This window comes from Equus caballus, chromosome 11 (genome assembly GCF_041296265.1).
Source record: "Equus caballus isolate H_3958 breed thoroughbred chromosome 11, TB-T2T, whole genome shotgun sequence".
Taxonomy (NCBI): Eukaryota; Metazoa; Chordata; class Mammalia; order Perissodactyla; family Equidae; genus Equus; species Equus caballus.
Genome location: NC_091694.1, coordinates 3,215,562 through 3,238,262, shown reverse-complemented (window position 1 = coordinate 3,238,262; position 22,701 = coordinate 3,215,562). Strand labels below are relative to the sequence as shown.

The following is a 22,701-nucleotide window of genomic DNA, read 5'->3' as shown; positions in this document are numbered from 1 at the left end:
CAGGGGCAGGAAGGGCGCCCAGACTTGGTTCTCTCATCCCGCTCTTCTCTCTGCTTCCTTTACTTCCTGGGGCCCAGGCCCTGGGCATCTTGCTTTCCCACCCTCCTGACATCCTCCAGTTCGTATGTCTCTCAATTAAGCGCTTGCTGCCTGGACTCAGCAGCCACCTGGGCAGGGGTGAGGGGAGGAGGGGTGGCCGCCCCTGCTGGAACTGGCCGCTCGTGACAAAGCCTCGCCTAACGGGGGAGGGGTCCCCACCTGGTAGGCAGATGGGGCCAGGTAGAGGGGGTGGCAAGAGGCCCCAACTTGGGCCCGGAACCGACGTCCAGTGAGCACAGACGTGAACGGTTTGTGTGCAGCAGTGTGACGCATGTTGTCGGAGACTCACACAGCATCCACAACCACTTGCCATCCTCCATTGAGACAGACCCTCCTGCGCCTCCTGTGAAAGCATTTCACCTCCTGTACCTGCCTCTTTGATTAGCCGGTCGTCTCCGTCTCCCGCTCGCTCTCTCGCTCGTTCTCCCTCTCACTTCACTTTCTCCTCTTCATCTCCTGCTCTCTCCTCTCTCCACTCTTTCACGGCTGGTGGGTTTCAATATCTCCCCCCTCAGTCCCCCCACCTCCTTCCCATGAAAAGAAACCTCAACCTGTCTTTTATGTACCCAAAACGCACGGCTGATTTTTTTCTCAGGAAACTCGCCCTCCACCTCTTGTCACGTATCCCAGCCCCAGGACGTGCTTGAAAACAGAGTTTGCATATCCCAGGTGTTGTTCGGAAATTGATGGTTCAATGGAAGGTGTTGTCAGGAAACTCAGTGATGAAAAGTCCCTATTATTCACCTCTGGGGAGTGTAAAATCTCATAAAACTCCAAGCCATCTCACCTGCCAGGGGCTGATTTAAGAAAAGCCTTAGAAATGGAGTCAGAGCAGAGAACCAGTGGAGGGAGACAAAGCAGCTGCCAGCAGGCGGCCGACAGAGGCCCTTTCCACACCAGGAGCCCCCAGGACGCCCATCACTCTGGCTCCGGTTCCCTTGCAAGGCGCTCGGCATCCCGGCAGCTCCTCCGGGCGTTGTAGGGCCCAAGCACCATGTCCTCCTGCAAGGACACGAGCAGCGATGAAGGACCCTCAGGAACAGGGTGGCTTCAGGACCAGGACCGGCCTTCTACCCCGAGCTCCTTCCTCTGCTCTGGATGCTGCGGAGAGAGACCGAGTCCCTCCATGACGACGTTGGCCACCTGTGCTCATCATCCCCATGTTTCTTCTCCAACAAAAGACCAGCTGCTTCTTCCGGCAGCACAACCATCTCCAAGCGGAGACCACAGCCTGTGCTCTGGGTCCACCAGGGAGCCCAGCCAGCCCGGAGCATCCTTTCCCTCCAAGCACACGGGGCCTCAGTTCTGTCTCGGGAGGTAGGGGTCCGAAGGGAAGCCTGGACGCCTTCTCGCTTCATCTCTTATGTGAAGCCTGCAGTTACTCCGTAACGGTGCTGTCTCAGTCTGCTTGCACACCGTAGACAGGGTGACCTATAAACGACGGACATTTATTGCTGACAGTTCTGGAGGCTGGAGGCTGAGATCCAGGCCCCGGCAGATTCGGTGTCTGGTGAGGACCTGCTTCCTGGTGCATAGACGGCATCTTCTTGCTGTGCCTCCTCACAGGGCAGAAGGGGCAAGGGAGCTCTCCGGGGTCCCTTTAATAAGAGCACTAATCCCATTCACGAGGCTCCACCCTCTTGACCTAATCACCCCCCAAAGGTCCCGCCTCATACACATCACCTTGGGGGTTAGGAATTAGCATATGAATCTGGGGGGAGACAAACCCTCAGACCAGAGCAGACAGGCATCACCTTGCAGGGATGAGCATAACACCTGCGCACGGGGCCCTCTGCTCCGCTGCCCGCTCTGGAGGCAACCTGAGACAAACGAGGGCCCTGCAGGGACCGGGGCTGTGACGTGGAAGGAGAGGGGATGCACCACGTGCTGGGAATAAATGAGGGCTCCTCCCGTTCTACAGATGAGAGGAAACGGCTTTTCCTGGACCCCTCTCGGGCAGCCTATCTCTGAGCTGAGCGAGAAGCCCCGAGGCCCACCTGTGGACTGTGCTGCAGGCTCCATCACAGGACTGCGGCCCGGCCCAGCCTGCACCCCGGCCCTGAGTCCTGTCTCAGCCCGGCAGTCAGAGGCTAGCCCAAGGCGGACCACGTCCCTCCTCTGCTCAGAACCCTCTGGCAGCCCCCACCTCCCCAGAGAAAAAGACAGGACGTGTGTTACCGGGACGTTCCTAGCAGCTTCCCTCACATTCGCCAAAAACTGGGGACAACCAGGTGTCCCTCAGCAGGAAGCTGGATAAACACTCCGTCACCCGTCCGTCATACGTGGACCAGCACTCAGTAAGAGAGAGGGCGCAGCTCTGACTCCAGCGGCAGGGGCGGACCTCAAACGCGCCACCTGGGTGAGAGAAGGCAGACTCAGACTGCGTACGGCACGCGTCCACACGTACAAAGGTCTAGAACAGGCCCGTGTAACGTCTGGTGCTAGAAGTCAGAGCCGAGGCTGTGGGGGGAGGAGGGGGGAGGTGGGGGAGCTATACGGGGGCAGGAGGGAGCTCTCTGGGGATTTGGAAATGTGCTGCATCTTGATTGAGGGCATGGTTATACGTATATATCTGTCAGAGTTCATTGAACTGTATACTTAAGATCAGTGCATTTTACTATTTGTCAACTATACCTCAGTTTAACAAAAAGAAAAACTGAGAATGAAAAATTAGTTCTATGTCCTAAAAGGTTAACCTGATCTGGCCATTTACTCCCCATTCTAACATCTTCTCTCACTTCTGGCTCTGCTCTGTCCTACCAGGCCCCTCGCTGTCCCTCCATCCTGCCAACAAGCTCCTGCCCCAGGGCCTTTGCACTTGCTGATCCATCTTCCCCAGATACCTGCACAGGTCACTCAGGCCTCATTCAGGTTTTTGCAAAGGTGTTGCCTTAGCAGAGAGGACTGCCTAACGTGAAGTGGAGGCACCTCCTGGCTTTATTTTCCCCCAGGGTTTTATTTCCACCTGCTCTGTGTGTGTGTGTGTGTGTGTGTGTGTGTGTGTGTGTGTGTATGTGTGTGTGTTGCTCATCTCTCTCCACTAGAGTGAGAACAAGGACTTTGTTCACATCTGAGCTGCAGGCCCAGCCCGTAGAACCATGCCCGCCAACCAGACACATTTAATCAACAACTGTTAGGTGAACGGCTGTGGTCAGCATCCCTCCGAGGGCGCCCACCTGCGGGAAGTCTGGCGCGCCCGTGGCCATGGCTCTCAGGAAGAACACGTATCCCTGGGAGTGGACAGGCTCCTCCCTCCCACACCCTCCAAATCCCGGCCCTCTCCCACCTTACCGCAGCCCCACGTCTGCAAGGGAGCAGGACAAGCCGGCAGCAAAGTCACGGCTGCTCCATCGGCAACGCCTCGAGCTACTTCCTGCAACTGCAGGGGAGGACACCTCAATGCGTCTGTGCAAGACGGAGTGATTATTTCTAAACACAGCCGCCTCTCCCTACGCTGTCGCTCGCAGATGCCAGCAAGTCTCGGCCCAGAGTCAGCAGCCAGCCACCTCCCGCAGCCTCAGGAGCCCCGGGTCGTGCAGACGGCCCGCAAGGGCAGCAAAGGGGCACAGACCGCAAAGCACCACCAGCACCGGCCCTGCCTCCTCCAGCTGAAGTGGGCCCCCAGACCGGCACCGGCCAGGCCAGGGAGGCTCCAAGAGCTCACCCACCCCGACCTCAGTCTGCTCCTCAACCATCCGCGCTGCTCACCATTCGCCTGGGCCACCCTGCCCCCCAACTCCTGCCGGCCCCTCCTCCCCAGATGGTCCTGAGTGGAGGCCTCCCAGGGGAGGACTAGCGGGGCCAAGAGAGGAGCAGAGACAACCCCCAACTGTTTTTCAGGAAATTGAGGCGAGATAGGGGCCACTTCCATTTACGGGAAATGTCTGGAACAGGCAAAGCCAGAGGCAGAAAGTAGATCAGCGGTGGCCAGGGGCTGGGGGAGGGGAGGATGGGGAGTGACAGCGACAGGGCACGGGTTTCTCCTGGTGGTGATGGAATGGTCCAGGCCCTCCTGTGGTGGTAGCTGCACAACTCCGTGAATGTACTAAAAGCCACTGCATCGCACACTTGAGACGTGTGAACCGTGTGGTGTGTGGATTGTATCTCAATAAAGCTGTTGAAGGAAAGACAGGCTGCGTGGTGGCTTCCTCTGTTCCGCCCCATGCTGGACCACCTGGCCCCCACCCCCGCACACGTGACAATCGGAAAAGGAGCACTGAGGGAGATCTGCACGCCCCGCGCACTGCTCCACTGTCGGAGCCGTGCAGACCCCTCCCCGAACCTGCAGAACGGCCCGGAAGCCCGTACTCAGCGGTGGGCCCACCTCTTCTGGTGCACTCAGGAGGGAGGAGCCAGGGGCTGACCCAAAGGAGAGGGCAATGGCGAGGGCAACGGGCAGCCCACTCGGAGCCGCGGAAGGAAGGGGGAGTACATGCCACTCAAATTATCATAACTCAGAACCCGCCCAGTGGGCCAGCCCGTGGCGTAATGGTTAAGTCCAGCATGTTCCGCTTTGGCAGCCCGGGGTTCTCAGGATTGGATCTCGGGCATGGACCTCATCAAGTCGTACTGTGGTGGTGTCCTACACGCAAAATAGAGGAAGACTGTCACAGATGTTAACTCAGGGCAAATCTTCCTCACCAAAAAAAAAAAGAAGAAGAAAAGAACCCACCCACCCCAAAATAGTGTTCAGTATGAAACAGGTTCTCCCTGAGCCACAGTCAGAATGCACATTATTAACACAATATTACAATATCCCACAACCTCTTCCATTACTTCCCTCCAGCCCCAAAGACAGAGCCCGCCCAGAGGTCTCCCCACAAGCCCCCCAGGGCCACGCCTAGGTTTCCCACAGCTGAAGGGTCTACACCCCAGGCTGCCCCCAGATGACCCACACTCATGGGGTCCTCCAGCCCACCTGGGGCTGGGGGCTGAGTCGGGTACAGCCGTCTGCATTCTCAGTGGGGACAGGGCGCCTCCACCCTCGAGTTCCTGTCTTCACAGGCTGCCCGGGCCGCCAGGCGCCCCACCCCTAGGGGACTCCTCACACAGCATCTGAGCTAGGACCCTCCTCCCGACCCGTGCAGAGCAGTGAGCCAACCACACCGCCCCAAGGGGCAGACCCACCTGTCGGAGGGGGCCCCACCCTGCTCCCCAGGCATCCTGGCGCCACTGCTGAGGGACTGGTGACCGGGCAAGCCACTCAGTCGTCACACTCACACAAGCATCACTCACGCGTCACCCGCCCCTGCGTTCACGTGTCTATGCAGCAGGTCTGCGCCAACCACGAGGGGTGCGGCGGCCGATGGCAGAGCTCGTCCCGCAGGAGAAACCGACTCTAGAGTCAGCACACAGGCCGTCGCAGGGCAGGGTGATGCTAACTGGATGGACCCCTGGGTGTCGTCAGGGACGTCTGAGGTGAGCTCTTCTCATGGCCGAGAGGGACCCAGGAACCGTGCCCACTGGACAGGCTGGAGTGAGGATCATGTGCAGAGATGGAGGCCTTGCTGGTGGTAGCCCAGGCCGGCAGTCAAGACTCACAAACGTCCCTTGTCCACCCGAGACAGTTCACACAAGAATCCAGCGGGGGAGGTGTGCAAGGGGGCGGCCTGGCTTTGCATTCTGCTTTCTGGTTACCGACCTCTCCAAACTTCTGAGCAGCAAAATGGGGACAGGCGTAGCCACACCTCAGAGTTTCTTACAGAGACTGTGCATTTCAAATGCCCAGCGAGCCCCACAAACTGCGGGCACCCCTCCACGCCCTCACCATGGGACCCGTCCACCCGCCAGGCTGGAGCTGGGAGGGCGCTGGCTGCTTCTCCTGATTCTGGGGCTCGAGGGCTCCCCCAGAGGCGCCGATGTGGCTTCCACAGGGTCTGGGCTGCTCCCCGAGCTTGCGTGCGCCCCCATGGTTTCCCGGCCTCCCTCGCAGTAGGCTGGAGCCATGTGGCCAATGGGTTGTGGGCAGAAGTGACACGAGCCACTTCCAGTCCTGGCCCTTAAAATCCTCCTGCTCAAACCACCCCGACCCACCCGTAGGCAGGTCCACACAGCCTCCAGACAGCTTGTGTGTTTCACGCTTAAATATGAAAGGACAGAGAGCACCCGACATTTGAGAAAGACCTCCAACATGGACAACAGAGACCAAAACAGCAAACAGGGGAAAATTCAGAAAAGTGCGGTGGTAGCCAGCCTTCTCTGAGTTGGTGGCCTCCCGCGACTCATGCGCGTGTGCCGACCCCTCCCCCATTGCACCACGGTTGGTCTGCGAGACCAACAGAATATGACAGAAGAGATGATAGTTACTTTTGAGATTAGGTTCCAAAAAACACTGCAGCTTCCATCCTGGTTCTCTCCTTCCCATTGCTCACTTTGGGGAAAGCCAAGTGCCACGTCAAGTAGCCATACAGAGAGGCCCATATGGTGAGGGACCCAGTCCTGCAGCCATCGACGTGACTGAGCCTGGAGGCAGACCCTGCATCCCCAGGCACGGCTTAAATGACTCCAGCCCTGGCTGACACACTGACTGCAAATTCGTGAGAGGTCCCCACCCAGACAGGCCCTACCAGATTCCTGGCCCACAGAAACTCGAGGCAAAAAACATTTGCTGTTTTAAGCTGCTGCGCTTGGGGGTAATTTGTTACATGGTACCAGATAACTAGTCCAAGTACAAGCTTTGCAAAGAGAAGAGAACTTCAGAGACCACATCATCAGTATCTTCAGAGATGAGAAAAGATATTGCATCCGTGAAACAATTAGAGAAAACGAATGCCTGAAAGTTAAAAATAGAACAATAAAAATTTAAGATAAAAGCGTTGGAAAATAAAGTTTCCCAGAAAGCAGTACAAAAATTCAAAGAAATGTGCAAGAAGAGATTTTTTCTAATTAAAGAGTTAGATGATGAGACCAGGAGGCCCAATATTTGACAAATAGGAGTTTCAGAAAGACAGCACAGAGAAAATCACGAGAATGAAATTATCAAAGAAATAATACCAAAATCTTTCCCAGAGCTGAAGGCCGTGAGTCCTCAGATTGAAGGCCACACCAACTATCCTCACAGTAAAAGAACAAAGGCCTACTTTTGTGACATTTCAGAACACCAAGGAAGAAAGCATCCAGAGAGAAGAAAATCAGGTCATAAAATAGGATCAAAACTCTGAATGGCGTCAGACTTCTCAACGGCAGCGTGGAAACCAGAACTGAGTGGGAAAATGCCCACAAAATTCTATGTAAAAATAATTCCCAAACCAAGATTCCATATTCAAGCAGATCCTGAACGGAACACGAGAGCAGAATAAGGCGTCTCAGGATGTTACAGAGAACGTGCTCCACTGAGACCGGGTGGTGAGCAGAAAGATGAAGCTTCGAGATACAGAAGCATGAGCTCCATCACAGGGGGAGGCAGAGGAAAGTCCCGGACGGGAGCCCCGCGGCAGCCGGAAGGGCAGCCTTATGCGGGGCACACGTTTGGGGGCTCCAGAGCACCTTCTCCAGGGAGAAAAGAAGGCTGAGAAACTGACAGGTGTGACCATGCGGAAGCTCGCACGGAAAGGCATGTTAAAACATGTGCAAAAACCTAAGCAATTATGAACTCTGGGATAAACAAACAGTTGTCCAAAAGCAAGAAAAATGTTATAGTTATGATAGTCTTAATAAAGAAAAGCTGTATGTAGATTTAACTACAAATTGAGCTATTATTTGGAGAGGCTGGAAGGACGGGGAAAAAGGGTACGAGCGAGCTAAAAACCTGGTCCACCATAAAAGAAAGCTCAAAGGTGAAGTCTAAAATTGATGGGGCAAGGAATTTTAGTGTATAGGTAACGTTTAGAAACACAGAGGTATTATGGACTGAATGTCCGTGTGCCCTCAGAATTCGTATGTTGAAATCCTAACCCCTAATGTGATGGTTGTAGGATCTTGAGTCACGAGATCATGAGAGTGGAGTCTCATGAATGGGATTAGTGCTCTTACACGAAGAAACCTCAGAGCTCTCTCCCCTTCCACCCTGTGAGGACACAGCGAAAAGACAGCCATCTACAAGCCAGGAAGCAAGTCGTCCCCAGACACTGGATCTGCCAATGCCTTGAACTTGGACTTTCCAGCCCCCAAAACTGCAAGAAATAAATGTTTGTTGTTTAAGCCACGTAGTCTGGGATCATGGGTTACGGCAGCCTGAACTCAGACAAGAGGCAAATTCCAAAGAAACAGCTGAAAGTAGAAAGCAGAGTAAGCAGAGGTGGGGAGGGAAATAGGCCTCGGGGCTTCTTATAACCCTGGAGCCCTATTGACTCCTAAGACTGTGTGCATGTTCTATAACTGGATTTCTTTAATTTAGTTTCTCAAGAATAAACATTGGGGTACCTGTACAGGAAAGTCTCACCGATCCATACAAGTCACGAGATGTGTATAAATGAGCAAAACGTCTGAAGGTGTGATTGTGAAAGAAATACTGCTCTTTTCTTTCTCCCCTTCACACAGTAGGTAATCCAGAGCAGGCGAATGGTTTTGCCAAGAGGTTAGGCAGGGGCATGAGAGAAAGATGGAACTGCGGCATCTGAGAGCTTGCAAAGACCTTTCTGTTCCCAGCCCAAAGCACTGATCGTCCAGACCTGTAAACTGAGCCCCAGACAGGCTGCACTTACCCCGGGGCACGCGAGTTACAGCCAGCAGGGCCCAGACGGAGCCCAGGGCTCTGACTCTGCAGGAGCTCTTCTGCTTCATGTAGCCAGAGCACCCCAACCCCTCAGACCACCACCCAAAGTCTTTGTGCACAGGATGAAGAGGCTTCGAGAACAACTGACCTGGCATTGGGGGCAGAGGGGCGGGAGAGAAAACAAAGACACTGGGAAAGTTAGTTCCAGACGTACCTAAACGCACAAGAGAGCCGCCACATAGACACATTGGAGGACGTCACCTATACACTCGAGAGAGGCGTCACCTACACACCCGAGAGAGTTGTCACAAAGGTCACATTGTGGCACGTCTAAGAGGTTCCGCCCATATGCTTGGTTCTTTTTCAAACATATTGAAAACTTTACTGATCTAACCCCAAAAGTCTACAACTCAGGCTGGAGCTGCAGTAAACCCGGATACGGCCAGCTGACCCAGACACAAGCCCCACAGTGTGAGGGGCCGGGCCATCCTGTTACAGGAGCTCTGACAATCACCAAATGCCCCCATTTTCCAATAAAACTAACACCTTACACACGGAGTGGGATTTTGTCCTTCGAAGCAGCCCTGACGCCTTGCGGGGGGGCCACTTTCATTTTTTTTAATGCTGCCTATTTAAAACATCAGGGGACACCCCTTCTAGAGGCGGCCTCGGAACCCATTTAAAAGCCACAAGAGGAACATGGGTCTCATCACCCTGTCAGCCCCTCTGCCTCCCTCTCTGAAGCAACATTATTCAAAGGCCTCTTGGCTGTTTCCACAGAACAGACCTACCCCGCAAGGAATAGGAGCTGACTCATGGAAGGGCCATAAAAATGAATGAACCCTGGAATCCAAATGGAATTCCGAAACGAGAGTTCCACGACGGTTCTGAGCACGGTGTGAACGAGGCTGCCGGGAGGGAGGGGACCGTCTCCTGAGCCGCTCGGCGCAGGACTAAATGTTGGTGGAAGCTCAGTTCCATCGCCTCTGCCGAGGGCTGCTCAGTGCCCTGCCCTGGCCGTGGGGGTGACAGGCAGAGCCTGCACCTGGACCCGAATGAGGAGGGAGAGGGTCTGACCTACGGCTGCAGCGGGCAGAAGGGAGAGGAGGGGCCCCTGCGGCCCAGGACAGGGGAGGCGCTGAGCCGTCAGACTCCAGGCGCACATCCCAGCTCCTTGCCGCCCCACTCAGGTGCCCAGGGCAATAACCATGTGCCCACCTCCTAGAGTGATTGGCAGGACTTGAAGCAACTCATAAACATCGCAGCGACTGGCTCAGAAAGTTCTCAATAAACGTGAACTATGACCACATGTCCAAAGTCTACATCCGAAATCCTGAAATCCGAAAAGCTCGGAAAACCTGAAGTTACATTTCCTAAGTTTGGCACCAAAACCTGACCTGAACTGACCTGATGCCGTTACTCACCCCACTGATTGGGAGCATGTTGGTTCCACACTCTTGGGACCTTCCGGGGTGAAATCTGAAATTGGCCCCCGTATGTGGAGGTCAGGGAGAGACCCGAGAAAGAGGCAGGCCACCCCAGATGGGCAGGTGGCGGGCTTGATAAGCGAGAGGACTCACCTACTGGGCTTGTCTTGGGCACCACAAAATGAGTGGATCCGCATGCCCGCTGGAACGTTTGAAGTTCCTGTAGGGGCCCGAACGGGGTTCGTCACTCGTTCTGTCCAGACAGTCGCATCAACACCTTACTCTCTCAAGGTTGCGTCCTTGGAAAGGCCCCCACTGTGGGACAGTGGGTGGAACGGACATTCCGAGCACAAGGGAGGGGTGAGTGTCTCCGACTGCCAGGTCCGGCTCCTGGGCCACCCAGTGGCTGCATCTGCCGGAGACCTCCTCCAGCAGGTGGGCGGGCGTTTCATTGCAGAAATGCTCATTTGGGAGGTTGGGGTGCTGCCGCAGCCCCGCCGGCCTCTCTCACAGTATAGAGTAGACGCATCACATAGTCTTCTAAAATTCAAACACGCCTGAGTTCCAAAACCCACCTAGTTCTAAGAGAGTTCTAGGCCTCTAGTTAAGGAAATGTAGACTCATATTACGTTACATTGTAAAACAGAAAACCTCCTAGAACCAAGAAGAAAATGAAAATTCCAAGAATAAGTAGCTATCCAAGGGAAGGAGAGACTAGTTATCATCAAGGGACTGTGAAGGTCCTTGAAGTGGGGCTTCCTCTCCCTGGGGTGGGGGCCTCCCCCGCACGCGGCGACCTCCGGTCATCGGACACCCGTCGGCAGGGCGTGGTGTCCTTGCTCTCAGTTGTGGAGACATACACTGACCACGTGCCAGGCACAATCACTCCCTGATTTCAACTTTGCAAAGATCCTGGAGCGGGGGCAGGGCAGCGCGTATGAGGAACCTCAAGGGAAAAGCCAAGCTCAGAGAGGTGAGGCGTCTGGCCCACAGCCACACAGGGAAGATGGGACAATCTGATGTTTTCCCTCGGCTCTGTCCTCCCCGGGCCCTTGCACAGTTGCCTGCACGGCTCTGCGCTGCCAGCCCCCTCTGCCTGCTCCAACCTCCTCTGCTCCGGCTCCACCTGCCTCCAAGGCCCCAGCCACGGGCTCCTCCAGCACACAGGCTGGCTCCTTGGCCCCCACAGGGCTCTGCCAGAATCTCACCTGCTCGGCCGCCTTCCCCAACCCGCTGTGGGAAATAGCATGCATCTGACACATACGCACACACTCGAAGGCACACAGGCAAACACCCGTGCACATGCACACACACTTGCACCGCAGCAGACTTGAGACCCTGGCCCTGCCCAGTGCTTCCCCAGGGCTCTTACAGCCACCAAACACGCTATACTTCTGGTGGTTGTCTCACTGGGACACCTGTTCCATGAGCAGAGGGCACGAGTTTTGTTGACAGCTGCTCCTCCAGGGCCCGGGAAATTCTCGATATATATCTGCGAACGAATGAATGGACGGACGAACGCCTTCCAAGCCCATGCTCTTCTCTGCTTCTCTAAGCTGCGAGGCTTCAGGAGGCAGCACGGAGCGGTGAAACACTGCTCAGCAACGGGGTGGCCTTCCTCTGCCTCTCCCCGGTGAGTCTGCAGTGGACGAGTCGCTCGGCCACTCTTTGCCTCAGTTTCCCCGTCTGTCAAATGGGGATAACAACAGGAGCTTGTCTCCTGGGGCTTTGTGGGGATTGGGTTTATTTATGCGAAGTGCTTAGATAAGAAGTGTTAGTTGCTATTCCCACCGTTCAGTGTGTACGGAACACAAGTGGCCAGCCGCATCACCATGCTCAGGCAAAGAATCATGCAGAAAGCTGTCTCGGGTGCAAAGAGCCTGTGGGGATCAGGTGTGAGGCCCTGTTTTTGTGTCCTGGGGCCGCCCTAACAAATTGCCACAGACGGGAGTTTTAAACAAAAGAAATTGATGCTCTCCCAGGTCTGGAGGCCAGAAATCTAAAATTAGCATCACTGGTCCAAAATCAGGGTGTCAGCAGGGCTGTGCTCAGGGGAGAATCTGTTCCTCGCTTCTTCCAGCTTCTGGGAGCTGCCAGCCCTCCTTGGTTTGTGGCCACATCACTCAGTCTTGGAGGCCAGTGTCTTCACGTCTCTCTCTGCTGCGCCTCCACGTGGCTTCTCCTCTGTGTGTGTCAAAGTGTCAAGTCTCCGTCTGCCCACCTGTTACGAGGATACACGTGCTGGCATTTAGAGCCCACCCAGATAATCCAGGACCATCTTCACTTAATTCCACCTGCAAGGACCCTGTCTCCAAATAAGGTCCCCTTTACAGGTGCCAGGGAATGGGATCTGGGTATCTTTGGGGGCCATTACTCAGCCCACCACGGGCCCTAGCAGCTCCAGAGGCCCTCTCTCTAATTCACTCTAATCTGCTCGGGACTCCAGGAGATTGTGGGAGATTCAGGAAGATGTCTGGATGGTGGATGGAGCCCTGTTTCGGGAGACCAGGACTTGACCCCCTCCCGCATGTGCAACCACGTGACCTTGAATGAGGCACTTGCCCCAAGTCCCGGCTTCTCTGTCCATCCAGCGAAGGTCAGGAACCCACATCGAGGGGCGCTGTAAGGACTCGAAGGTGAAGCCCCCAGACGGGAAGTAGCTGTCCCAGGGCTCAGGGCCCATCACCGGTTGTTCAGCGATCATCTGAGGCCGGAGAACAAGAACTGGTCCCCAAACTGAAGACCCGAGAGCCGGCGGAAACCCATCCCCTACCCCCAGACCAGCCAGTCACGTCGCCCGCTCTCCCGGAGTGACAAGTAGATGAGACAGTTCCTTCTGGGAGAAAGCTTCCTACTCCAAAATGGCACCAAGTGACATGGAGAAGCTGAGCTCCTTGTGAGGTGTGCCTGAGGGTCAAGAATTATGCTCCCGACATGAAGACCGCCCAGGCTGCAGGGGCGAGTGGGACCACGGGGTGCAGAACGAAACAGTGCACCCTATGGACAACAGAGTCAGGCAGGCTTATGAGACCCTTGAAGCCAGGGGTCCACAAACTCTGGCCCCCGGGTCAAAGCTGGCTGCCACCTGTTTCTGTAAGTAAAGTCCTATCGGGACACAGCCACACGCATGCATTCGTGTGTCATCTACGGCTGACTTTGAGCTACCACAGCAGAGCTCAGTAGCTGCAACAAAGACCGTACGGCCAGCGAAGCTGAAAATATTCACTATTTGGCCTTTCACAGAAAATGTTCGCCAACTCCTCTTTTAAGCAACTGATGGTCCAAGAGGCAATGTCTAGAGTCACTAGAAGTCGCGGGACGCCCATAGCGTGGAATATTACTCAGCCATAAAAAAGAACGAAGCTCCGACACGTGCTACATGGATGAACCCGAAAATGTGATGCTCGGTGCAGGAGGCTCTGCACAGAAGACCACGCGCCGTGTGATCCTGCTGACAAGAAACGTCCAGAAGAGGGATATCCGTAGAGTCAGAAGGTGGATGAGTGGTTGCCAGGGGCTGGGGGAGGGGGATGATAAATATCATCATCAATCTTAGAGGTGACGAAACGGTGCGAAAATTGACTGTGGTGATGGTTGCGCGACTGTGAATACACTAAAAACCACTAAACGTACACTTTCTGCGTGCGAATTATACAGTACGAGAGCTACATCTCAATAAAGCGGCTTGAAAAACGGAAGTGAAGGGGCCCTGGGAATTCACCGAGCAGATTCCCGCCGGCTGCCCCAGCCTGGGATGACCCGCGGAGTCCCTGAGCTGCGTCCGAGGGTGAGGAGGGGCAGTCCCAGCCCGCGCACTGGGCAGGATTTATTCCGTGGGGAGAACACTGATCCACCTTCCGCTCCCGGCGTCCCTCCGGGTTTGTGATTTCTGGTGGCGATCCTGACGGGCAGGGTACCATTTTCCCTTCAGACAGGCTCTGTCTATGGAAATGCAGAACAGCTACACGAGTGAAAACAGCAGCTGACTTCCCACAATGCAGTGTCCGGTGCAATGATTTAATGCGACTTTGGAGGGCGTAATTAGGAATTAGGCAGACAGCTGTCTTCCGACTCAGGAGAGAGAGGATCGCATCAATGCTTTGCTCACAGAGACGCTCCTGGGCATCGTGGGTTCTCAACTCCCCACGGCATGTTCGAGAGAAAGGGAAGAACTTTTTAAGTTTCCTTAGTGAATCCTGGGGGGAGAGATTTGTGGGGCATCGTTCAGCTGCAGAGACTAGAGGTCCATCTCACTGAGAAGTTCAATGAAAGTTCTGGAACAGTCAGGGTGATCAAGGCCGTTCCAGACCTGAGCCAGAGGTCTTCCCTCGAGGCTGGGTCTCCGTCGATACTCTTCACTTCTGCTCTCACCTACCTGACCCCACCCAGCCACAACTCCTGTTGGCCCCACTTCCTAAATCTCTGAACTCGGCCCCTCGGCCCGGCTCTGCTTTCAGTTGTGACGCTGGCCAGCCACGTTCCAGTGTCTACTTCTCGGCCTTTGGCCTTTCCAAAGCCACCGACCTCTCGGGGGTCCCCGACGTGAGCACAGCCCGATGGGCAGGGGAGCTAAGGCCCCTGGAGGAAACCCTTGGCCAATAGGAGATGGGACCAGGGGACAGCGCCTGCCCATCTCCCAACCTTCATGGACACTCCGGCGCCACCTTCTGCCATCTCAGAGGACCCCACAGAACTGGGCTCTGCTGCCTTCGGCAGAGGCTCTGTCCACGTACCTTCACAGGCCCTCTCCTCACTCCTCACCCTCCTGTTCCTTCACTCCTGCTTCCTGGGGTCGCATCCTTGTCTCAGCTCTGCTTCCGGGACAACCCAAACTAAGGCAGCATTATAAGCCAGCGGTCAGCAAGCTTTTCCATAAAAGGTCAGAGTAAGTAGGTTAGGCGTTGGGGGCCACGCAGCCTCTGCTGCAACTCTCCACTCTGCCGGGGCATCAAGAAGGCAGCCGTTGGCGATAGGTAAAATAATGGGCGTGGCCGTGTGCCAATAAAGCTTTATGGACAGAAACAGACAGTGGGTGGGCCAGATGGGGCCCACGGTCGTAGTTTGCCGACCCCCGTTCTGGTCCCCCCGTCCCCTCTGCCCTCCTCCAAGTGTCTCCAGATGGCGGGCAGAAGGTGATCTTTGCAAAAGGCAAGTCCAATTGCATCTCTCCCAGCTCAAAGGCCTTCAACGGCTCCCGTCGCCCCTGGAGAGAACACAAACCCCTTCCTCAGCCTGCAGCCCCCTCGGCCTGATTCTCTGGCTTGATCCCAGTCCTCTCCACCTGCTGGCCTCCCAGCCCCACAGCCGCCTGTGTCCCCTGGGGCGTGCTTCCTGCCTTTCACTCGTCTTCCTCCTGACAAGCTTTCCAGATGCCCCCGCTTTGCATCCAATGCCTACCCTCCCTTCAGATGTCAGTGGAATGTCCCCTCTGCAGAGGCGGGGCCCTGACACCCCCCAAGGCTGTGTCAGGTCCCCTCACCGGCCTTCCCAGCACCTGCACCTTCTTAGTGCTCGTCACAGTGATGCTCAGAGTGTCTATCGTGCATCGGGCGTCCAGTGCTGCCTTGCCTGCTACAACGATAGCACGGGGTCTCCTTGCTCCCATCGTACCCCCAGGGCCTGGCGCAAAACAGGAACTTGATAAGCACATGGTGGATGAAAGAATAAAAGGACAAGAGGAGAAGAAAACCTGAAGTTCCCGTACGACGGAATTTTGATAATGATACAATAACGTGTTTTTGACACTATGCAAAGATGAGTTGAAAATGGCACATAATTAGGGGCATGTCAAGGGATGTCACCTAGAAATGCTCCCCCTCAAACAGCTTTAATTGTTCGTGAGGAAACGCTGAAACAAAGCGTCATGTCAGTGGGAAATGTGTTTACTGAATAAATGAATTTCCACGCAGAGTAACCCAGATCATAAGGGCTCCATGTTCAGAGAAAAGGGAGGAGAATCACGGGGTGTGGGATGGAAAACCACGGGGTTCCCAGTACGAAGCCCACACTGGGTGGACACAGATGGGAACTGCACACAGGCCATCTTGTCTAACTCAGGCCAGGAGGATGTGGGGGTGGGGAGGGGTGATGGGAAACGAGGCAGGGCAGGTCCATAAAGCCAAGTCAAGGACAGATTGGAGGGGCTCTGATGCCACACTAAGGAGCGTGGACTTCCTTCTATAGGTAATGGGGAGCCATTGAAAGTTCTTGAGCAGTGGCATGCCACAAAAAGAGCTCTGCTTCTGGAAGACACCTCTGACAGCAATGGGATATAGGGGCTTAGAATGTCAGGGGCAGGAGGCAGGGAAGGCCTCGGCCGTGTCCAGGTGGGAGATAAGAAATGCCTGGAAACGGGGACCCCGCAGGGGAGGGCGAGGGGTGTGGAGGAGAGAGAGCAGGAAGGGGGACATGGCAGGGATCCTACGGGAGGAGGCCTGAAGCTGATGGACGTGGGGGAGGCCCCCACATGTGTCACGGGTACCAAGATGAAGAACCAGAGGCCGAGGGAGCCCCAGTCCTGCTCCTTTTGCCCTTCAGGAGTTGACTCTGCCTGGAAATTCATGGGATCTGAGCCACCGACCCACCTCGCAACACCTCTGCTTCTTGGTCCATGCAGCCCAGTAGTTCACACAAAACGCAGGAGACCGCGTGCTGAGACAGGAAGGCACGAGCGATGTGACACGTTGTCCTGGGAGCCAGGGGGACAGGGCGGGAACTCCACTCCCGCCACCTCCCCAAGGCCTCGAGGATGCTCCTCTCCCGCGGCCGCCCTTTTTAGCGGGAACATTGGGGAAAACAAGAATCAGAACACCCTTTCAATCCGATGACGACCCTCCATCCGAGGGTGCGGGCACTTGACAAAGGAGACCCCCAAGGAAAGCGCAGCCCGCTGAGGGCAGAGGGGTCACGACGCTGGCATGGCGGCAGGACAGGCTCCCGGACAGAGGCCCAGCCTCCTGGCCTTCGTGAAGACACGGCTGATGCATCTCTTTATTCTGAGTGGCCCCGAGTCCTTCAGCCTGTAGGGCTCCACCCGTCCAGGGACACACGTCAGCCGCGACGGCCTGACCCTCCACACACAGACTCGTGCTCACGGTGGCGCCAAGTGCAAGAGCAGATCCGCCTGGAGACGCGTTCCTGACGCGGTGCCTTGTTGGCGGCCAGTGCTAAACGGGGTGGGGGATGTGTTGTGAGCTGGAGGGGAAGCAGGAGGGGGAGAGGTGGAGGAGGAGGAGGAAGCAGGCACAACGACAGGAAGCCTCCCCCCACCTGGCTTTCAGGGGAGGCCATAAGGGTCTTTAAGCCTCCAGGTACCCCGCCCCCCACACATACTCTTGGCACGTCCGTCCTCAGTGTTCCAGCCACACCCAGCAACGCTGGCTGCATTCCAGAAGCCCACAGAGTGCAGAGCTGGACACCCAGCGCCCACATCGCCCTGCGAGGAACGCTGTGGGGTCACTCCAGAAATCAGCCGTGAACCGTGAGGGCAGCACGCGGGGGCCGTGAGGAGCCACCCAAGGGTCTGCCCCGCAAGGAGCAGGGCCGCCTCCCTGGGTTTAAAGACAACTGCAGCTCCCATCGGGGCAACGCCGAGGGCACGTCTCAGTGGGGCCCCGGGCCCTCTGGGGACACAGACGTGTCTTCTGGATGGAGCCCCTCAGGGCCACGCAGCCCACGCTTCAGCGGAGTGAGACAAGGGCGAGAACATCTTGTTCTTCTGTAAAAATGACAAACGAGACCCTTTGGTTTCAGGGGCCCCGCCACAGGCAGCACGGGGAAAAGACTGACTTTACTCAAGGTTTTTTTTAAGTTGAGAATTCACTGCTATAAAAGGCAAGGACTCACGATGCTCATAAAAGAAAGAAGACAGAGGGAGACTTAGAAGGAAGTCAGGAGTCGCTCTGTTCTCCAGTTCCTAATTTACACACGCACAGAGACGCGCCTCCTCCTCCCCCTCTCTCCGTCTCCCTCCCCCTCTCTCCATCTCCTGCCCCCCCAACCTGTGTTCCACCCCACTACGCTCCTGGGTCATTTCCCAATAGCCTGTCTGCCCCCCTTAACCTTCAGCTGCTCCAGGTTCCAGACACCCCTGGAGGTTGGCAAGGGTGACACAGGCAGAGAGCTCAGACAAACACAGGTGTCACCTGAAACTGCCGGCCAGCGCTTGGTGACCCCTCCAAGATGGCGGCATGAGGCCGGTGCCCCTGGAGCCCCTGACACCTGTCGCTGCTGCTCTGAGGCCTCCCCTCCCCCTCCTGTAACTCCATCCCCCATTGGTCTCCGCCGGCCACTCAGAGACTGACATCCTTTTGAAATGGTGTGTGCACATGGCAACAGCATTCGCTCAACAGGCGCATCTTCCTGGTCCCGAGACAAGAGGAGGCGGGAGGGCAGAGGGCCCGAGCTGAAAGTCCACACCAGCGCCTCCAGACCCAAGGGTCAGGAGAGTGGGGCTGGGCGTCCTTGCACTGGTCCCAGCCTAGCTCTTGGCCTCAGGATAAAAACTAGAAGTGGACAGAACTGTCCGCGAACCTGCAGGGCGTGGGGCCCAGAGCGGAGCAGGGACGTCAGGAAGGGGCGGACGGACGCAGCCTGCCGCCGTCATCGTACAGCAGCCCACCGGCCAGGGACTGGGCGGGAGTGGTTAGCGGTCGTAATTCACTGTGTTCAAGTCACGCCTCCCAGTGGCCCAAGGGAAACGGTGGACTAATTTTTTTATTTAGGTGAAATTCACACAGCATAAAATGAACTATTTTGAAGTCTACGATTCAGTGGCCTTTAGCACGTTCACAGTGCTGTGCAGCCACCACTTCTGTCTAGTTCCAGAACGTTTTCATCACCCCAGAAGGAGCCCCCTACCATTTAAGAGTCGGTCCCTTTTCCCCTAGCCTCCCAGCCCCTGGCAGCCGCCACGCTGCTCTCTGTCTCCACGGATTTGCCGGTTCTGGACGTTTTGTACAAGCTTGATCAGACGGTACCTGTCCTCCGTGTCTGGCTGCTTCCTCTGAGCGTCGTTTCTGAGGTCCGTCTCTGCTACGGGGCGTTGTCAGGCTTCGTCCCTTTCTGCAGAGGGATAACAGGACTAGCTTCCTGTCACTCAGGCCCACAGCTACAGCTTTTTAAAAAGCACTGAGGCAAAGCAAGGAAAAAACAGCACTCGGCCATCCATCGCCACCTTCACACCTTCCATTTTCCCCCAAAAGTAGCGGATGGGTAAGGAGGGCCTGGGGGGCCAGGGAAGGGCCAGGGAAGGGCCCGGAGCAGCGGGAGCAGGAAGCCTGTGGGACGGCACTGCGAGGGCGGGCGGGCTGGAAACCTGGGGGTCGCACCTCCTCTAAGTCGCAGCCCCACGTGGCCGTCGGAGGCACTGAGCCCTCCACGCTGAGGCCTTGGCTGCCGCTGCACCGTCCCGGCAGGGGGCCGCATGTGCAGACCCTCAGCGGGGCCTCGGGATGGCGGAGTCTGCCATTCACGGGCAGCTCTGAGAACCAGCTCCTTCCTCTGAGCCTGACGTCTGCCGCCAGCGACTCGGCTGCCACCTGGCCCAGAGCAGGCGACGGGATGCTGGAGACGGACGGGGGACGCTCAAGTCACAGGGCCTGAAAACACTTGGATCTCTCTGAGCTGGAGAAGCAGGGCCACTGGGGACCCAGACCCCTGCAGCCCTGGCCCTGGCCCCGGCCCGGCTGTGCTGGGCAGAGCAGCTGACTCCTCAGGACTCAGTTTTCCTTCTTGTGGGAATGGGTGCGTTGGCCAAGATAGGGGTTCTGAACGTGGGGCGAAATCAGGGGGTCTGTGAACTTCGAGACGCTTCTGCAGTTATGAATGAAGGCCCTTGGCCACAGCAGAGTCAGTAGTATCTGCCACTTTGCCACACACAAAACCCCAGGCATTTTCGTATCAGTGCCTGTTGTGGGAGACACCTTGAAATATGGCTCACCTCGATTATTATTTCCAAGTTAAGGTGGTTCGTGGACCTGCCACTATCATGCTATTTAATGCATTAAAAAAGAAGCACATACAGCGCCAGTGGCATAGTGGTTAAGTTCGTGCACTCTGCTTCGGTGTCATGGGGTTCACAGGTTCAGATCCCAAGCACAGGCTTACACACTGCTCATAAAGTCACGCTGTGGCACTGTCCTACATATAAAATAGAGGAAGATCGGCACACATGTTAGCTCAGCAACAATATTCCTCAAGCAAGAAGAGGACGATTGGCAACAAGTGTTAGCTCAGGGCCAATCTTCCTCACCAAAAAAAAAAATTAAAAAAAAAACACGTGCAATAGCCAAAAGACAGAAAAAAACCCACATGTCCAACAACCAACAAAAAGATAAATAAATTGTGGTCTATCCATACCCTGGAATATTATTCAGTCATAAAAAGGAATGAAGTTCTGACACACGCTACAACATGGACGAACCTCAAAAACGTTACGTTAAGTGAAAGAAGCCAGACACAAAAGACCACATATTTATGATTCCACTCTGTGAAATATTCAGAATAGATAACTCAGCTCCATGGAGACAGAACACAGATCGGTGGTTGCCGGGGGGGCGGGGGGTGGAATGAGGAGCAACTGTTTGATGGTCACCGAGTGTCCTTTTGAGATGATGAAAATGTTCTGGAAGTAGATCGAGGTGGTGGCTGCACAGCATGGTGAGTGTCTAAATGCCACTGGATTGTGCGCTTTAAAACGTCTCATTTTATGTCATGTGAATTTCTCCCCAACAAAAAGGAAGCATATATAACAGTATCTCATTTTTCAAATCCTCTGGTAATTGTATTTCAGTGCTAGAACCCTAGGACATTTCTTCCATGCATTTAACTCCCTTGGCCTCGCCAGACGCCAGGTCGGGGTCCCCTGGACTGGAAGCTCTCCACGGCCACTCTTGGAACCTGTTTTTACCAGGAGAGGTGCAGTCCCACCTCCTGGTCCCCCCCAGGCCCATCCTGGCTCCATGTAGAGAAGTTGCTGGTGGAAGACGAGCGCCGGTTTCCTCCGGCTTCACCGCTAAGGGGGCTGGGAGCAGACAGACGAGGCAGAGCCCCCAGGCTGGCCCTCTCGTCTTGCACTTAGCGTCAGTGTGGAAGGCTCTCCCACCTCTAGGAGTCGTCTCTGAGAATGCAGACGTCCCGGGAGAGGGGAGACCCAGCCGGGTGGATCTGCAGGCAGGTGAGGCTGGACCAGGTAGCGGGTAAGAAGAAGCAGCAGGAGGTAAGAGGGGAGGCTGACAGAGGACCCGAGGGTACGAGGCTGCCCTGGTGTGGGCCCAAGACCGGCTTGCGTCCCTGAACAGGGAATGTCATGTTACTCTGCACCCAGGAGGTGCTGCCCGTCCCCCTGGGAAGGGTGCAGAGCACCCTGGCACCTCTCCCTGATCCCACCAGTGCTGAGCCCACCCTCATGCCCCCACCCCCACTGGAAAGTGCAGCCCTCCAGCCTCTGAATGCAGTGCTGCTGATTTTTTTTCTTTTTTTGGTGAAGAAGATTTGCCCTGAGCTAACATCCGTTGCCAATCTTCCTCTTTTTGCTTGAGTAAGATTATTGCTGAGCTAAGCTCCGTGCCAGTCTTCCTCCACTTTATATGTGGGACACTGCCACAGCATGGCTTGAGGAGTGATGTGTAGGTCCATGCCCAGGATCCGAACCTGTAAAGCCTGGGCCACTGAAGTGGAGCGTGGGAACTTAACAACTATGCTACTAGGCTGGCCCACCGGCCGATTATTCGTGACTGGAAACTTTGATTCCCGGCGGCTGTTTCCCACCCTTCTGCATCCACATTCATGTGCCCCCACCTGCTCATAAACTCCTGGGGAGATAAAAAGCAGTACATGCCGACTCTGCTGGGCAACGTGCGAGGTGTCTGTAAGCATCTCGTGATCGCATCTCGTCCTTCCTGCAAGCCCACGCAGTAGGCACTGTTCACGGATGGAGAAACTGCAGCTCAGAAAGGTGAACCTGTCGCTCGTGCAGAGCTGGGACTCAAACCAGGATTCAGGCTCTCTCCTTCATACCCCCTCCTGCCCTGGGAACGTCACCTCTGTCTTCAGAGTCCTCTCGATGCTGCATAATCGATCACCTCAACAGAATGCTGCCGAGCTCCTGCCGCGAGCCAGGCACTGTGCTCGTGGGCCTGGGAGTACGGTCATAAACAGAAGCTCATGTTCCAGATAAATCGACCAAAAGGAGACCTGGAGACAAGGAACTCAGCAGGGAACCTCAGACGGCAGTGAGTGCTGCCTGAGTCAGGACGGCCCAGGTTCTGCTGCAGAAACAGAGCAGCTGAACTGACAGGTCTCATCGTCACTTACCCCTCAGCACACGTGGCCCAGCAGCTCTTCCCGGCAGCTGTCCTCCTAGCGGTGGCTCCGGGATCCAGGCTCCCCACATCCTCGGGCTCCTCCATCTTACACTAGTGGTCACCTCCGTCACTGTAGAAGAGGAGTAGAGAATGCCAACAGTCCCATCAGAGGCTCTGAGGCAAGGTCTGGAGGTGGCCTGTGTCACCTCTGTCCACA

General features: G+C 55.8%; 1 protein-coding gene across 1 annotated transcript in view; it reads right to left on the bottom strand.

Moving 5' to 3' along the window:
* Nucleotides 1-22,701, bottom strand: part of RBFOX3 (RNA binding fox-1 homolog 3) — a 510,773-nt gene that overhangs the window by 464,622 nt on the left and 23,450 nt on the right. Inside the window, exon 3 of the mRNA XM_070225857.1 lies at nucleotides 22,495-22,614. The gene's annotated coding sequence lies outside the window, so the exon portion shown is untranslated. The remainder of the gene's footprint in view (nucleotides 1-22,494; nucleotides 22,615-22,701) is intronic.